This window comes from Frankliniella occidentalis, unplaced genomic scaffold (genome assembly GCF_000697945.3).
Source record: "Frankliniella occidentalis isolate FOCC.00 unplaced genomic scaffold, Focc_3.1 Scaffold235, whole genome shotgun sequence".
Lineage (NCBI taxonomy): Eukaryota > Metazoa > Arthropoda > Insecta > Thysanoptera > Thripidae > Frankliniella > Frankliniella occidentalis.
In genome coordinates, this window is record NW_026267361.1 from 85,261 (window position 1) to 86,568 (window position 1,308).

Below are 1,308 nucleotides of genomic sequence, written 5' to 3' on the forward strand. Positions count from 1 at the left end.
TCACTTGAAATCCTGGATACGGTGTCCTCTTGTCAATCCTGCTGCTACCTAACCCATGTCTCGGTTCTTGTGTCTGAAAATAATATTAATACATACGTATAACAATCCTTTCAATACAGCAATTTGATTGAGATTAAACTCCCTACCAGCAGTAGCTTTTAGTACCCTCTGGTTGAGTAAACATATCAAGCCCTATTGCTCACCTTGATAATCAAAGTTACTTCCCAGTAGGAATCAACAAACAACCGAAGACAATCACTTCCTTTCTCGTTCAGTGTCCCACGGGTGCAAGTTAATAATCTATCCCGGCAGGAAAGAAATTGTGAAATTGTTCCAGTCGACTTGGAACTCTCCACAAAGGAATTGTCAGTTGCGATGAGTAACAAAATACCTGGAACAGGGAATCATGACATGAGTAAATTAGTGTAACACTGTCTGACAGTGAGACCACACCTAGACAAGAGATATTTTTCTCTAGAAAATACAGCAAATATGAAAGTTAGTCCAACCAACAAAATCACAAACATATGTCGAACGAAAGTCGAAATTTGAATCGGTACAGTAGTGAGAGAAACGGAGAGCGTACAGAAGCAACAGGCTAGTGCAAAAGCACTGGCAAATCAATTTCGTAACTCGGAATTTCGTAACTCCACAAGCTTGCAAAGGTTATGTTCATCTCCTCACCTTTGGAGAACTGTTACAGTTGGTTGTACAAAAATACACGGTTGCCTCCATCCCCTTACTGACATCAAACATCAATGTTTGGAAAGCGGTACAATCAAAAAATATTGTGTGAACGATCGCCTTCAAAGTTCGCCAGAGTCAACAACCGAGCGACCCCGGCAACTCTCTCCACAAAACTACCGGCGTCGTTGAGAACGGCGGCGCAATGAAGCAACAGCAACAGCACATGAAGTTCTAACTGTTACGTCCAACCACAATTTGCGTGTATTATATTTTTAATTTCATAATAATAATAAATATTACAATGAAGGCTAACGCAAAAGGCGGCGTCCAAAACAGAGAGCAGGTACGGAGTGTTATCTGACCGTCAACTCTTCCATCATTCGTGTTTTCAGCCAGGGTGCCAAGCCCAGAAAACTGAACAACCCTGCCCTGAATGCAAAATCTAAAAACGTTGCTCTGTAAACAAAGACTATCCATTCACAAAACAAAAAAAAAAATCATCCAATGAATAATTCGGAGGTGTTAAAACGAGGAATGGTAGTGATGTTAGGCCGACGATGTGCGACTCGCTGGGGGCGGTCCGTTGGTGTGCCTGGCTGGTGGTGAGGCGGCGCGGCGCGC